We start from the raw sequence: 17,142 nt of genomic DNA, 5'->3' as shown, positions 1-17,142 counted from the left end.
CTCTCTCTCTCTCTCTCTCTCTCTCTCTCTCTCTCTCCCTCTCCCTCCCCCTCTCTCCACAACAAAGGTACACACACACACACACACACACACACACACACACACACACACAGACACACACACACTCGCTAAGAATAACACACACACATGACATATATTCACATGCAACAAAATACACACACAGACACACAAGCGCGCACAAACACAGAGAATAAATGAAGACTATTAAACCATCGACACAGCGCAAACAAAAGACAGGAGATAAACAAGCAGTGCCATTTGTTAAAACTATACACTGTAAAGATACACGTGGTGATCAACAAATGGAACGTGCAAGTGATGTGTTGTAATAAATGTAGCTGAAAAAATGCCTGAAATCGGCCAGATGGAGTCTGAGCTTCGGATGAACAGATCTCCAGGACCACAAATATGGACTAGCAACATTGGATATCGGAAGAACCACCAATAATAATATAACCTCACGAAACGTGTGCAACAAAAGTTGTTTCTAATCTGAAAAACTAGAGAAATACATTACAGGCTACTGGAGATGCGCAAACCGCTTTTCATTTAGTTGAAAAACACGGAACAGACCTGCATGAATTCAGAAGCAACTTTGGAACGACGGAAAACGGAGAAAATGACGATGTAATTATCAGTTTATTCTGTTGATAAAATGTTCTAGTTCAAATCTCATCTGTCTTTCATTCAGGTAAGAGACTTTTAGAAAACATTAAGAGAATATCTGGAGTAACAAGTTTTTCAGCTACTGCTCACCGTTCTCCAGAAATACGAAGCCATGTAATTTTCCAGGAGATGCAGATCTGATGAGTTTTCGCAGATTGATGAAAGCACGTGGCAAGTCAGCAGTTTGTGAAGGTCATTACAGGCAGAGGAGGTTACTGTGTTATACGTTATATGACCGTCTGCTGTCACCTCCTTCTCCTTCCCTCCCCCCCCCCCTCTCCTGCCCCCCTCTCTCTTCCACAAATTAAACCATTAATCTTGCCGCGAAAGTTTGGATTACATGACTCAACGATTGTCAGTAGAGATTATTCACTTTATCAAGGGTGCCGAGGCACTACGTGCAGACACAGGAAAGTTATCTGTGGAGAGGTTAGACTACCACATCGTTCCTTATAAGCAGTTAAGGGGGAAGCATATGCTGATTAGCTCTTGTAACGTTAGCCAATATAACGTTGCTATGTTGACTGCGACGCGACTGTAACCAATGGGAAACACACGCAGCTCTACAGCATAGTTTAATGACGATGTCCTCCGCTTGCCTAACGTTTTCCGGGAATAGGATATCCGAATAGAGACTAATCAGCAGGTTGTGGTCGCTATGAATAGATGAAGAGACTTGTACGGGATAGACTGGGGAGCTACACCAAACCAGTCTTTGCAATGGAAATTGAAACAAGAATAACAGATTACTTCTAGTGCGTTTCATCTTCCTCCTGAACGGACAGAAGAATGATGGTGTCAAAGACCCCATCTTTCTCCTATGCAAGTTTTAGAAGCTCAAACAGCAACCATGTTATAGAATTTTCCTCGTTGTAGGATTTAAAGCATTCGCTCAAATCATAGGAGTAGGCGTAATAACGAATAATAAAACAAGATTGTAGGAGAAGTACTATGAACAGTATAGTGTATGCACTATCTTGACCAAGACAGAGACAAAACCAGGACCCAACAACAATAGTACAAATATATGTGCCAACTCTTTCCGCGTATGACAAAGAAATTACAAGACTGTGAAATGATATAAACGAAATTATTCAATTTATTAAGGGCGAGCGAAGATTTAATTGTAAAAGGGGTCTGGAATCGATAGAAGAGAAGGAAGTGAAGAAAAAAATAGTACAACCTTATGAATTGCAGGAAAGCAACGGAAGAGGAAGCTACCTTATAAAATTTTGAATATATGACAAATTAATCATTGCAAACATCTGATATTACATATCCTGAAAGAGTCTTGTACCCATAGAAGAGGTCTGGAGACAGCAGAAAGTTTCAGGTAGAATATATAAAGGTAAGACACAGATTTCAAAATCAAATTTTAAACTGTAAAACTGTCTGGTGTCAGATACAAAATATAATTTATTGGCTACCAACTCCAAATTAAAACTGGAGAAACTGCAGAAAGAGTGAACGTTGCTGAATATGGGTCTCTGCAGCAGGTACCTGGTTCAAGCATTCAAGCTGATTGCTGACTGCTGTTCATCGGGTACGAAGACTGTAATTTGCACGGAAGTACACACTGAGTGGCTGAAGTGGCCTTTTCAGATAAAATCACGTTTTATGCTACATGGGACAGACTATCATTGGCATGTAGAGTGTGAAACGTCTGAAAGCATCAGTCGTCAGAAGGAACCACGCCAGAGGGCATTCCCTGCGCGTTCTCGTCATTCTGGAAGGTACAATAGATCAACACAAGTATGAATCTATGCTTGAAGACCACGTCCACCCCTACATGCAGTTTCTTTTTCTCAGTACGGTGGCATCTACCAGCAGGACAGTGCACACAGCTCGCAGCACACGGACGTGGTGTGCAGAGCATAAGAATGAATTTACTTTACTTCCCTGGCGACCAAACTCCCCAGACGTAAATCCAATAGAGAATCTGTGGAACCAATTCGATGGTTCTATTCACATCTAGCGTAGCTAGCCAAGTCACTGGAGTCGGGATGACTCCACACCCTTGTTGTTACCTTCCAGACCCTCACTGACTGTCTAATCTACACACATCGTAGCGGCCCGCGCCGTGAAAGGTGGTTTGTCAGGCATTCGACATGTGGTCACATTAGTGTGTATTTTTAAAGTTGATCGGCGTAATCAAAACATAATAACAATTAAAGCCACAGTTGTTGTTTGGGTAAACTGTAATCCAGGCCACACATCGGCAAAAATGAATGCGAGGAACCTCCAAAAACAATCACAAATTGCCTGGTTATCGAGCTCTAAGCAAGCTAGGACTGAATCAGGGTGACGGCATGTTGTGCTGTTTTACGCCCAGTGGAGGTTGAGAAGATCCAATTTCATGAAGTGGACATTTTCTTCGACTTGATTTTTCACACTGTTCGGTTCCATGGATGAAATACGATAAGTCCTCAGGGGCTCAGTATTTGTCTGTTGGGTATGGACTTGACGAACCCAGGGTTTCTGAGATGGGGAATGGTAAGTTCTGCCAGTACCCTGTCACTGTAAGCTCTGGGCATGCTTCAGAGACCACTGTATGGCGCGGCAGTGGAACAATGTTTGTCACAGGAATAGAGACTTTGGCTTGACCGCCCAGGTCGCGAGGACGGTAAAAATCTCTGTGACGAACCCTCGATCTTAATGTGTGCTGCGTGCTGATGAGATGCAAGGCTGTTGAGGTAGAACAGTCATTAGCGGGCAACCTCTGGGAATTCAGCCACATCTCTGTTGAATAAGGTTTACCTAGGCACGCAGGGTTATGTATGGACAGACTTCCCTAGCTGCTGGTGGGATAGAGATGGAACACTCGAAATTATCTCCTTTTCCTCCTAGTGGAAAGGCTGGGGCGCTGAGTGGTACTGACAATTAAATAAGAGGGTTCGTGTAGACAGTCCTCCTGACTCAGGAGTAAATTCTAGAATTGGGTCTAGTAACAGAACACATCCTGGCAGCCACAATGTGTTTGTAAGAAAAGAGGGCAGCTTCGAGAAAGTTTCGCCTTCCTGTATTCGAAAAGGGTTATAAGGCATTTCTGGCAGTTTAAAATCAGTTAAGCTTCTGCACAACGGGATACTGTTGGTGGAAACATGTAGTTCCTAACAACTTAAGAACTTCCAATAAGCTCAATGCCTTGAGGAGTAAGCTATCGAAACCGAGCTGCCAACGACGTTGAATTACAGAAAAGGTGTTGTGAATGCAGGGACCTAGTGGACATTCCCAAGGGGGAAATGGAAGATGAGAGAGCTCCCGAACGTATAGTCGATGTGCAAAGTACAACGAAGTGGATGTGTGGGAATTTTATAAAGTCCGATTTCTTTATCCTAACGCTTAACAGCACGAAACTGCAGGTTACCTTCGCTTAAGCGTGAGGTCTTAAGTCCCCAACCCAACGTTTGGTTTCAAGCGCCAGAGCTCTGGGCACATTGCACTTTCGAGTCATGGAGAGGCCACTTGTGGCAAATATGGTAAGGCCACCCATGAAGGAGTCATTTGTACATCTTCTCTGAAGCGTGTGAATTGCTCTGGAGTTCACCCTGCTTGGAGCCGAGATTGCAGTATACGCCTTGAAGAACGAAAGATACAAGGGCTCAAAACTACAAAGCTCGTCCCATAAGATGAATCCAAAAAAAAAAAAGTAGAAAGCCATACTACCCCCAATGTTCGCTACCTCCTTTGTTTTGGTACTTAAACAACCAGTATAGAAAGCCTACGCTGCTACACAAACGAGGATTGCTAGTATCAGCAGCAGCACCTGCGTTTGTCCATGCACTTGTGCTGTTGCAGTCATTTCGCCTCCCAGAATTTTAGAAAAAGCTGTGGTTACTGACATTGTGGAGCTCCCTGCCCTCCAATGTTTCAGTGTGGGACGCCATCCAGTGTTGCCACCGCAGCCACAGCTGTGGCTCCAAAGCCAAGGCAAAAAATCAAAGGTAAGTGTCCATCACTCATGGAATCGGGAAGTAAACAGTCAAACGATGTCAACGTCATTGTCTCTGACGTCTCTCTCTGTTGTTCTTTAGAGGCGATGGACCTTGATGTCGGACTGAGGCAATCATCTCACCCCAAGACTGAGCCTCCAGCCATTGCAAGTCTCCCTCCACAGTAGAAATGAAGATGAAACTGCAACAGCCGTGATAAATGGTTCACATCTTACAATGGAACATTAATGGGTTCAGGAAACATGTGGAGGAACTGAAACTGCTAATACAGGAACACCCCCCGTGCGTGTGTTTGCAGGAAACGCATTTTAAAGCGACAGATGACCCTGTCCTAAGGGGATACACATCCTATCACAAGGATGACCTGACTGGCAAAAGGGCCTAGGGAGGGTCGCTCTGTTTGTCAATAATGTGCACCACTCCTCTTCTCTCGCCCTAGCTGCTGACACGCAAGAAGTTGCAGTTGCAGTTCACGCATGTCAAGCATCACAGTTTTTTCGCTGTATTTACCACCACACAATGCTACTGACACTAAGGCTCTAACAGGTCTTATAGAACAACTCCCCTGATCAGTTGTCCTAGTGAGAGACTTCAATGCTCATCATATATTGTGGGATTTGGCCTCTCCTTGCCCTAAGAGTCAGGTTTTGGAGAGCCATCTCACGAGAAATGCATTCTCAACACAGGCAGTCCCACATATTTCTGTGCTGCTACAAGGCCATTTTCAGTGATCGACCTCTCTTTTTTTGCTCTCCATCCCTCATGGACTCTGTTCAGTTGGAGGACATTGCCGACCTTCATTCCATTGATCACTTCCCTCTCCGCATTCATATCCTGGATGGAGTATTACCAGCACATAAGCCACCAGACTGGATGGTCAGCAAGGCCAACTGGACGCTGTTCAGCCAGCCGACGGTGTCTGAACGCCACGACAGTCTCCAAGAATGGGTGGATCACATCACATGAGTAATCCATCGTGCCGCTGACTTCTCGATCCCAAAGTCCTCAAGTCATTTAAAGAGGTAACCTGTTCCTTGGTGGTCCAGTGAGTACCACTCAGCAATCCGGGACAGGCAAGTGGCTCAACGACAGTTTAAGTATTGCCCAACAGCAGACAGCCTCACAGCATTTTGGATGCGAGAGCCAAGGCTCGACGGGTAATTAAGGAGACCAAGAAAAGGTAATGGTAAGCGTTTCTGGCCTCCGTAAATCGGTTCAATTGTTAAAAAAAAATGGAAAGCAATCAGGAGGATTTCTGGTAAACACAACCGTTTACCAATAACAGCAGTGTTGAAACAGGGGTGGCTCTCAACAAAGTCTGGAGACATCGTTTAGACAATGGAAGAGCTTTATGCAGTGACTACTGCCTGTGCCAGCCATGATCCTGGTTTTCACCTCCACTATGCGACTGCAGAGGGGGCAAGGTAGACTTCCGATTCCACAATACTGAGTCTTACAACTACCCTCTCTCCATGAAGGAGCTGGAATCGGCGCTGTTTGAGATTCCTGATACTGTATCTGATCACAACCAAATCCGGTACTGCATACTTCGACATTTGCCAGCAGCGTCAAAGGGAGTCGTCAACGGATGTTTTATCTTATGTGGCAGACAGGCGCCTTCCCCAACTCGTAGAGAGGGGCAATTTTGACCACTCTCCTCAAGCCAGGAAAAGACCACACACTTCCCAATAGTTACCAGAATGCCGCCTTATGAGCTATGTGGGAAAGACCCTGGAACAAATAGTTAACCGTCGTCTAGTCTGGTTGTTAGAGACCGGGGAACTGCTTAGCCTCTCTCACTGTGGATTTCGGCTTCTTCGCTTCACTGTCGACAATCTGACCCAAATACAGGCGGATATTCAACTGTCTATCCCACTTAAACTTCGCTGTCTCGACATATTCTCTGATACCAGTAAGGCGTACGACACTACATTGAGACACAGTATTCTCGTGCAACTCCATCAATGGGGGGAAATCGTGACCACCTTCCTATCTTCATCTGAGCTCTTTCTTAGGTTCTGAATTGGTGACGTGCTGTCGGATGATTTTCAGCTAGAGAATGGTGTTCCTCAGGGAAGTGTGTTAAGTGTTAACCTCTTCGCCCTAGCCATAAACAGTATCAGATCTATAGTAAGACGTACCGCAGAGTGCACCTTATTTCTGGGCGATTTTAATGTTTTCTATTCATCCTCCAGAGCTGAAACAGTGACCCGTCGGTTGTGTGTGTGTGTGTGTGTGTGTGTGTGTGTGTATTTTTGTCTCCAAAGTATCGTGGTTAACGCACCTAAGAGACCTGAAAGCCAGAACCCAGAAGACACTAACATCGTAAGGTGCATTAGCCACAAATCATGGGGAACAGACAGAGCGCATCTGTTCGTTTCATAGGGTTCTTGTGCGTTGACTGCTAGACTATTGATGCACAGTTGACGGGTCAGCGAGGCCTTCTTACCTGAAGGTTATTGACGATATCCAGCATGAGGGGATAAGGCTGGCCAGAGGTGCTTGCGGTACCAGCCCCGTATCCAGTCTCTGTGCTGTCGAAGTTGCATTGCCACTCATCCGGCGGCAGCTCCTCACGATGAGGCAGACGTACAAGTTCCTTGTAGCACTGACTTCACCTGCATACCCTAATGTTGCTCATCCGCCACTGGAACGTTTTTTCTCCAGTCGTCCACGAGCAACAAAGCCGTTTGGGATCCGCGTGCAGCGTTATGTTAGACTAACTAGGTGTGGAGTACATACAACCCTAAATCCACGGGTTTAACTGATTGCCACGCTGATTACTGCAGAGGCCCAAGGTAATTGTAGATTGTTGCAGTAAAGGGGAGATCGTACTCCTGCATATGTTTTAAAGCATCATTTCGACTGAGCACCGCACCGCTACAACTGCTTTTACTGATGGGCTGAAACTGGCAGACTCCTTTGGTTGCTCTGTTGTTTTCCCCGATCGTGTCCTTAAGGTCCGACTGCCACGAGACTTTACTGTCTTCGACGCGGAATTATGTGCGACAGTGCGGGCACTGGGGCAGATGCGATGTGCATAAGTGCTAAATTCCTCGGATGAGAATATCCAGAACGCCCTTCTTCACCTGCGACGTCTGGGGAAGGAAATGTGTTTCTGCTGGGTACCAGCTATCAGAGTACATGGGTATTGGGGGGAACGAAAGGGCAGGTGTAGTGTCCAAGGAGGCGTGCCGTGGTCGTCAGCTGTTTTAGTGTGCCACCCACCTACATGCTGTCGGCTCGCTGTTGAGATGCGGAGCCTTACATCGGTGTTAGGACGAGTGGATGAAAGTGACAGACGGTGAGCTCCGTCTAGTAAAGCCCACTACGCGGCCGTGGCGTAGCTCCTTCCAGCCACGTCGACGGCACGAGGTCCCCCTTACTCGCCTTTGCAAAGACCACCGTCCTATGACGCACGGCTCCCTGCTCCAGCGAGAGTACCCTCCAATGTGTGGTGCTTATGGCGTACAGATAACGGTGTCCCACATTTTATTAGACTGTGATTTGTACTCCGACTAGTGGGCAGCGGCAAGCAGATAAGCCCTCTGTTTTAAGTAACGTTCAAATGAATGTGGTCCAAGTTTTAAAGTTTTGTGATTTGCTTCCGAAAAGTTTATGGATATGTTCTTAATGTGTGTACAGGGTGACAGGCTCACAATGTTTTGTATGAGTGGCCAGTCCTTCACTTTTCTTCGTGCCTTTCTTGTAGCTCTTCTGTGGCTTTGCTTCTGTTTTGATCGCATGTATAGCACTTTTCACTCTTCTCCGTTTTCTTAAAGCCTGTGAGATAGAGTGATTGTGTGGGTCTACACGAGTGAGGTGGGAGTAAGCGAATGAGTGCCGTTTTAAAGGTTTTCTCCTAATTGTGTGACAACAATCTTCGACACTTTATCCATATTCGCTTATTTTAATATGTGTGAGGGTGTTGATAACCTCACAGTTGAACATCTGTCAGCTCCAAACACACACACACACACACACACACACACACACACACACACACACACACACACACACACACGAAGTACGATGCATACACCCACGGTGCAGGAAGACCGTGTTCTTCAGTGGACTACAGTTACTCTGCGATTGTGGAAGTGAATGTTGCCTCAGCAATCAGTGACAAGTCTTCTTTGCCCACTGGCAAATGGTTAACTATTGTGTGATTGCGTACTCAGAAGAAGGAGGTGCGGGTGTCCTTTTGGGAACTGGGGACTGATGTTGGCCAGGCGAACTGCTGCCATGTTAATTTGAGGCGCTGCATTTCGCTCGCCAGCGAATTGGACTACTCTCTTTCTGGATCACGATAAGGAGTGTGTGAGGAAGGGGCAGGTAATGATATGAGGACTCCATTTGGCAATATGCCGTAAATCTTCACATACGCGCTTTGAAAGCAGGACAACGCCGCAATCAACGCCGTTCGACAGTGCCTTTTTGTTAGAGAAAATTACACAATGGAAAAGATCCTCCAATTAAGCATTGTTTAAAGGTGCAGGTAATTCAAGAGATTCTGGTGAGTATTTTGCTGTATCAAGACTCAACATTCCAACAGAGATGGGATTATTTCTCATTCTTACGGTTCCTCTGATATTAAAAAAAAGTTTTATTACTATTCTCTCATAACGCGAATGTTCAGGCCAATGCGTTGAGAACGGCTCATGTCGTTTTTCATTGAGGTAGTAAAACTTGAATAAAATCCTTACACCACGAAAGTGTAAAACATTTATGTGATGAAACTTCGTTTGTTACTAAGACAGGTTCTTTCTGTAATGCGAGAATGATTAATGATAGTGCCAACACCATTGAAAAATCCGGTTGCAATCCTATTCAAGACGGCCTGCTATGAAAACATCAATTTACTGCTCTGGCTGAGTAATGACGTGAAAAAATCGATATTTAATGTATTTCTACTAAATAACCACTTACATCACAAAAGTTACATTGTGCTTCCACCCATACTACAGATAAATAAGAGGGTCACTACAAGACAATTGAAGTATTCTGACGTTTTCTTGTTTAAGAAGATAAATGAAAAGACACGTAAGAAATCTCTGGATTTTAACCTTTTTTTAGACATCTGCGTGTGAATAGTACACAATCAGTCATACTTTCTTGTATTCGAAGGTAATGTATGTTATGACGCTTAGTATCAGCGCCAGACGATACGTATCCGAGTGAGGAGCATGCGTACGGAACATAGTCTGTGGCTAAGCCATGTCTCCACAATATCCTTTCTTTCAGGAGTGCTAGTTCTGCAAGGTTCGCAGGAGAGCTTCTGTAAAGTTTGGAAGGTAGGAGACGAGATACTGGCAGAAGTACAGCTGTGAGTACCGGCCGTGAGTTGTGCTTCGGTAGCTCAGCTGGTAGAGCACTTGCCCGCGAAAGGCAAAGGTCCCGAGTTCGAGTCTCGGTCGGGCACACAGTTTTAATCTGCCAGTAAGTTTCATATCAGCGCACACTCCGCTGCAGAGTGAAAATCTCATTCTGGGAACATAGTCTGTTCAGAAAGGTGCATGAGAACCAAAGGATAAATCAGACACGGAATAAATAACAAACGTCACTTTAAAATACACTCCTGGAAATGGAAAAAAGAACACATTGACACCGGTGTGTCAGACCCACCATACTTGCTCCGGACACTGCGAGAGGGCTGTACAAGCAATGATCACACGCACGGCACAGCGGACACACCAGGAACCGCGGTGTTGGCCGTCGAATGGCGCTAGCTGCGCAGCATTTGTGCACCGCCGCCGTTAGTGTCAGCCAGTTTGCCGTGGCATACGGAGCTCCATCGCAGTCTTTAACACTGGTAGCATGCCGCGACAGCGTGGACGTGAACCGTATGTGCAGTTGACGGACTTTGAGCGAGGGCGTATAGTGGGCATGCGGGAGGCCGGGTGGACGTACCGCCGAATTGCTCAACACGTGGGGCGTGAGGTCTCCACAGTACATCGATGTTGTCGCCAGTGGTCGGCGGAAGGTGCACGTGCCCGTCGACCTGGGACCGGACCGCAACGACGCACGGATGCACGCCAAGACCGTAGGATCCTACGCAGTGCCGTAGGGGACCGCACCGCCACTTCCCAGCAAATTAGGGACACTGTTGCTCCTGGGGTATCGGCGAGGACCATTCGCAACCGTCTCCATGAAGCTGGGCTACGGTCCCGCACACCGTTAGGCCGTCTTCCGCTCACGCCCCAACATTGTGCAGCCCGCCTCCAGTTGTGTCGCGACAGGCGTGAATGGAGGGACGAATGGAGACGTGTCGTCTTCAGCGATGAGAGTCGCTTCTGCCTTGGTGCCAATGATGGTCGTATGCGCGTTTGGCGCCGTGCAGGTGAGCGCCACAATCAGGACTGCATACGACCGAGGCACACAGGGCCAACACCCGGCATCATGGTGTGGGGAGCGATCTCCTACACTGGCCGCACACCACTGGTGATCGTCGAGGGGACACTGAATAGTGCACGGTACATCCAAACCGTCATCGAACCCATCGTTCTACCATTCCTAGACCGGCAAGGGAACTTGCTGTTCCAACAGGACAATGCACGTCCGCATGTATCCCGTGCCACCCAACGTGCTCTAGAAGGTGTAAGTCAACTACCCTGGCCAGCAAGATCTCCGGATCTGTCCCCCATTGAGCATGTTTGGGACTGGATGAAGCGTCGTCTCACGCGGTCTGCACGTCCAGCACGAACGCTGGTCCAACTGAGGCGCCAGGTGGAAATGGCATGGCAAGCCGTTCCACAGGACTACATCCAGCATCTCTACGATCGTCTCCATGGGAGAATAGCAGCCTGCATTGCTGCGAAAGATGGATATACACTGTACTAGTGCCGACATTGTGCATGCTCTGTTGCCTGTGTCTATGTGCCTGTGGTTCTGTCAGTGTGATCATGTGATGTATCTGACCCCAGGAATGTGTCAATAAAGTTTCCCCTTCCTGGGACAATGAATTCACGGTGTTCTTATTTCAATTTCCAGGAGTGTAGCTATATTGGGAATATTCAGTTTATACGTTGATGATCTGTACGTGGATGTGGTGCTGACGTAAACAACTGCAAGTCTCTGTATCAGTACACTAGTTCTGTTGCGCCTGACTGAGCTAGCTGTCCCAGTCGTGAGCTGATGTCTCTGACGTGAGGTAATCACTGAATAGCGATGTACGTCACTGTACTAAGTAACCCCGCTGGGTCCCGAAGAGTAACTGGGGAGTAACCCGGAAGTAACTGGCTACTGGCGCTGCACGTGGTACCTCTGCATGAGGTCCAGTCTCGCGCCCTGGTGGCGCTGCCGCGCAGGTGGCGTTGCCCTGCGTCCACTCTGGGTCGGTCGGCGCCCATTGCACTGGCGACCACCGGTGAATGCCCGCTGCACTAATGCTGCCGACGACGGCGGCCCCTTGTCTGGTGCCGATTGTGTAACGATACCACAATGTTATACAGTGCCAAAGAAAATGAATAATTTCCCATGAACAGCCTGTGTGAGAAGTCTGTGCCTCAGATTCCAGGAGTGGGCAATTGCCCCCTCTGTCCATCCCGCCCTCCTCCCGCTGCTGTGGCCGCCTGTGTCTGTTCCCATTTCCTAGCATAATAACCAACGAATTGCCTACTTCGTATGCCCCTCCACTATCCTCCATACCTATAAATCCCTCATCCACCCTATTCTCTGCTACACCCACCCTGCCTGGATCTCTGCCCCTCCTACCTTTTTCAAATCCCATCAAATCCTAGAACGCCATGCTCTCTGCCTCGCCTATCGCATATGTCTCCCCTGCCCCACGTACATCCTGTATAACCTTATTCCGTTCCCACAGCTCCTTTTCCTCGAACGGATACGGATCCTCTGCACCTCCCATAAACTCGATCCTCCTCACCTGCTCGTCTCGCCCGCCCTCTCCCACCCCCGTCTGCTGTCGCGCCTGTATTCCCACATCCCACCTGCTCTCATCTCTCCACTCTCCATACCCTCGCCCAAGTTGCCTTCCACCAACTCCCCCTCCCTGATTATGCCCTCATCCCCTCCATCTACCCCTCCTACCAGCTTTGATCCTGATCTTCCACATCCTGTGCTTTTTTTTCCCCTTAGAGCACCCTCTCTCCCTTCTCTCCTTCCTACCTTCCTCCCCATCCTCGTCCCGGGCTTCACCTACACCCCCCCGCCATACCTTCTTTCCTCCCCCCCCCCCCCCCAACTCCACTGCCACTGGCATCTACACTCTCCCCTCTCCCTCCTCCCCCACCTTTCCCCAGACTCGCACACGTCACGGGGAACTTTCGCGCGCTGGAGATCATCGCCATTGGTTTCTGTGTGTGTGCCGTCGTGTTAGTGATTCAGTGTTTTCACCGAACCACGCTCCATCGTTCACGTGTGTTCTCTCAGTCGTCAGTGTTCGTGTACAGTGCTGACCGTTTTTTATCTTTTACTCCACATGTGAACGGCTCCGTGTTTTTTAATTAATGTGTCTACTGTTTTTGTCCACCATTCTGTTATGTCTATCTGTGTCTTCATTGTTTCTCTTTGTACAGACTGTGGCTGAAGAGCGGCGTAATATTGCCACTGCCAGCGCAGCTTTTGTATAAGGTGTTAAAATCACAATAAAGAAAAAAAAACTGCTTCGTATGTGAACGTCTTCAGGTGTTGGGTGTTCTGCCAGATGTCAGTGTCATCCATAAACAATATTTCGACAACGTGACTCGTTGCCTTCGTCAGGTGTCACCTGAGGCTACTAGTCAGGTGGAACGGGCCCATTATTTAAAGCTACTACCTCCTCTCCGTGGTCGGTTCTAGGCGCTCTGTAGGGATGGTGGTTATCTCTGAAACAATAGATTTCCGGTTATATAGTTTTTTTTCTATGCCAGTTTAAACTGGCTGTTAAAACTGCTCTAAATGACTGGTTCCTCAGATAGCCCATTTTCAATGTGATATTCCTTGTATTTCCTGTTTTAAATGTCGAAATCCAACAAAGACTGAAATATTTTGACACTCTCAGTTTCACGGTACATAGAACCGAAATATTAAATTAAATACGAAAATAAAAGAAAACAGTTGTAAGTAGGCTGTTTAGGTTTTTTTATTGGTAATGCCACCTCTGTATGAAAATCACTGGCTGTGCTGTGTGCAGTCTGTGGCTAGTTTGCATTGTTGTCTGCCATTGTAGTGTTGGGCAGCGGCAGCTAGATGTGAACAGCGCGTAGCGTTGCGCAGTTGGAGGTGAGCCGCCAGCAGTGGTGGATGTGGGGAGAGAGATGGCGGAGTTTTGTAATTTGTCATGAACTGCTATATATATTATGACTATTAAGGTAAATACATTGTTTGTTCTCTATTAATATCTTTCATTTTGCTAACTATGCCTATCAGTAGTTAGTGCCTTCCATAGTTTGAATCTTTTATTTAGCTGGCAGTAGTGGCACTCGCTGTATTGCGGTAGTTCCAGTAACGAAGATTTTTGTGAGGTAAGTGATGTATTTACCTTAATAGTCATAATATATATAGCAGTTCATGACAAATTACAAAACTCCGTCAACTCTCTCCCGATATCCACCACTGCTGGCGGCTCACCTCCAACTGCGCACTGTTCACATCCACCTGCCGCTGCCCATTACTACAATGGCAGACAACAATGCAAACTAGACACAGACTGCACACAGCACAGCCAGTGATTTCTATACAGAGGTGGCGTTACCAATAAAAAAAACCTAAACAGCCTAGTAATAATTACAGGGAAAGATCACCTCTCCGCGGTAGTGACTATCACAGGGACAATCAGAGAAACAGACAATTTGGGAACCAAAATAATTATTATCAAGGGAGACAGAATAACTTTAGGCGCAACGGTCCAGCGCGCAGTTACGATTCAGGAAGAAATTCTTCACCACGTGACCGACAAGAAAGAAACTATGGCATCTACCGACATGATGACAGACGATATGATCGTAACAACAGACCTAAATTGGCAAGGCGCATTGGATTTTGAGAGTTGACTGAGGTGTTATGATGTTATTATTACGATGACTATGTGTATTATGCTGTTGCGGTATGTTTAAGATCAATAAGCTGATGCTATATGAGTTATTTGAGTATGCTATGTATCTGTTATGATGAAATATTGAAGAAGTGTCGACGAATAAGGTAAAGAATAATGAGTAGTGGTTAGGGACTCTGGTTTGTGAAACAGGTTGTTGGAAACCGAGAATCGTACTTTAAGAGTTATGAAATGTATGTAACTACTAAAATTAAATGCATTTGCTAATGTGAACACATTCTGTCAACAAATCTATTAAATAATTATTTTATGACCCACATTCTTCGAAAAAGGAGCTCTTGGAATAGAAAGAACAATAAGAAGGGACTAATAACAGTAACTGCATATATCATTTTCTTTTCAAGTACTTGGTAATTTCTTTTGTAGAAATAGTTGTGGTGCACCACTTTAATTACATAGACATTAAGATGCGATTATACATTTCCTTTATCTGCATTGTTGTCTTTAGTGTACTATTTTTTCTGCTTGAGCTTTGTCATGCTTAGGTATACGTTATAGCATTTACTGCTGCTGTTTGCCAGGCATAGTGCTACTGAATTTTAATTTGTGTTACTCTGCTAAACCAGTTTACTACTGATTTATTTTTCTTGTTTGCTGCTCATTGCCTTATATTAGTTGTAATTTATGCTGCTTGCTTTGCCTTTTGTACTTTTTTATCATTGCTGTTTGTGTTAATTGTTTTGTGCTGCTGCATTGCCTCGTCCCTTAGTTTAGCATCTGAGCTCAGTAGATTTAAGTTAGCTTAAGAGGGGGTAGACTATATGAGAGAATGAGTTGCGATGAATTGGAAGAAACGCATTGAGAAGATATAAGAAACAGATTTGGCAAAAATGAGTATTGTGCACTGAGAAATAATTATTTTGAAAGAAATATGAATAGAATACAGAAAGCAGGTATAGATAGGAATTTTTGGGAATAATGATGAATGAAGGGAGATCTCCAAGAAGTAAAGAAAGTTTTTTTTGCAAAATACTGCAGTAAAACAAACCGTGTCCTTTCCTTTTGTATTATTATGCTATGTGTTTGTGTACCCTTGTGTATTTCTTTTCTTCCTGTCTCTGTGTACTGTTTCATAGAAATTTTTTTCTGTTCTAGTACTAAGCTACATTCACTACGATGAGGAATACTGTTATCCTCAAATATAATTTGCATTTATAATATGTTATTTTCTTTGTAAAGATGTTTAGACATTATTTATTGTGTTTTGTTTTAATGCTCATGTGTGAAATTGATGTTTCAAAAGTTACTCTGATCTTTTATGTATGTACTTATGTCATAATTCCTGTAACACTGATGTATCTGTTTATTTCTATTCTTTTGTAAAGCCTGTACTACAGCAAATTTATCTGTATTGTTATGTTCTTTAATGATGTATTTTGTAACTTTGTAATTGTATTCTCATGTTATAAAATTGTAATTGACACCAGTTCATCAAATTAAGTAACGTGTTAGTTACCTTTCACTGCACACGTTTCTGTTGGTCATAGTATATGGACTGATCGTGTTTGCACGTGTGTCAATAATTCAGCAAGGGACTGGATAACAGTATTGCTGGTTCTAAGGACATTTCAAACAAATTTTTTGTGAGTGGACAAGTGGTGGTTTATGGACTGGCTATATTCTCCGCAAGACTCTTCGATGGTGATTGTGCACCTGCACAATCACAACAGATGGCTGCTGGCCATCTCTACAAAGACTACAGTGGGTCTACGCCTTTGATGACCCACCAATACCATTATTTCTACAAGGACCGCAGTGGGTCTACTCTGTGATGACCTACCTACCAATATTCTTCAAAACTTCGACTGACTCTGCTGTGGGTTTGCTCTGTTGTGGCCCATTACCTATCAGCATGTCAAGAGTCAGCACTGTCTTTCCGTTGGAAGGACAACGCTACTTCTTCAAGACAGCATGGAAATCCACTACTTCTGTGTGCATTTCCATGGTGAACATTATATCTGGATGGCGTAAATTAATATATTCCAGTAACTCAGTAAGCCTCACCCTAATATGAGGAGAGATCACAAAGTTATCGTCCACGTACATAATAAGTAGGTGAATTTGTATCTAGCTGTCTAATGCTTCTTCCTCAGAGATGTCCATGAACAAATTGGCAACCATGGGACAGGAGCCTACCTATCGCCACTCCTTCTATTGCGTTTTCAGGGACTCCGGTACAGGAGCCTCTGCCTTGGTGATTGGGTATGAGTGTCACAGTTCATGGGTTTTCTGCCACCTTTCTCTCTACTGACTGCCATTCAGAAAATACCTTGAAGCCAGTATATGCCAAAATAGGTTCATCACAGAATCGTCAGCTTTTTCTACAATGAGTTGCAGTGACCGCTTCAGTGGTGCACTGCTAACAGGGAAATCACATCACATTCTGTTACATGTAGTTGGTTTCCATTGTCAGAAATCGTCCGAGTTGCATATGTGGTGAATACACTTCCC

The sequence above is a fragment of the Schistocerca piceifrons genome, chromosome 5 (genome assembly GCF_021461385.2).
Source record: "Schistocerca piceifrons isolate TAMUIC-IGC-003096 chromosome 5, iqSchPice1.1, whole genome shotgun sequence".
Taxonomy (NCBI): domain Eukaryota; kingdom Metazoa; phylum Arthropoda; class Insecta; order Orthoptera; family Acrididae; genus Schistocerca; species Schistocerca piceifrons.
The sequence above is the reverse complement of the archived record's forward strand: the minus strand, read 5'-3'. Positions refer to the sequence as shown.